This window comes from Belonocnema kinseyi, chromosome 8, assembly GCF_010883055.1.
Source record: "Belonocnema kinseyi isolate 2016_QV_RU_SX_M_011 chromosome 8, B_treatae_v1, whole genome shotgun sequence".
NCBI lineage: Eukaryota > Metazoa > Arthropoda > Insecta > Hymenoptera > Cynipidae > Belonocnema > Belonocnema kinseyi.
In genome coordinates this window covers 16,304,602-16,305,204 of record NC_046664.1, presented here as the reverse complement: position 1 = coordinate 16,305,204, position 603 = coordinate 16,304,602, and positions in this window count along the sequence as shown.

Below are 603 nucleotides of genomic sequence, written 5' to 3'. Positions count from 1 at the left end.
TACACGATGGGGGGACCTACAGCTTAAGGTGGGTTCCGAACCACCAGAACCTCGGTAAAGGTACATTGAAAAATTTCCAGAGGTGCCGGCTCAGGGATCAAACCCCGGACCACTGCGGTGAAGTCCATTAAGCCATTTCCCTTTCGGGGTAGGCGTGACTCACTCGGTAGGGGAAAGGAGTAGTGTGTGGAAGGGATAGAGAATTTTCAGATTGATCCATAATTCTCGTGTTATTGAAGTAAATGACACGTTCGTTCCGCAATACTGCTCCGACCCAGGTTGCTGATCAATCTCTCTAGCAATCACCCCAAGCGAAGAACCTCTCGAATTCGTTATTTAAGGTTTCCTATTTGGGTCTATTAGTGGCCAAGGTCTTTTGTTTCAAGCTTAATTCACTCTACTGACACTCTTTTTATTAACTATTTGCCGGCATACTTTCCTCTCCTGGCATACTTCTTTAGCTTCTTTTATGTCCATGCATTTTTTCATGCAGGCTCTCGTCAAAGATATTATAAACGTAGTTGCGGTACGGGGCGTCGGAGTGGGGAATTATATATATAGGACATCACATTTTCTGCCCTATCGAGGTGCTGCCCTCATCGT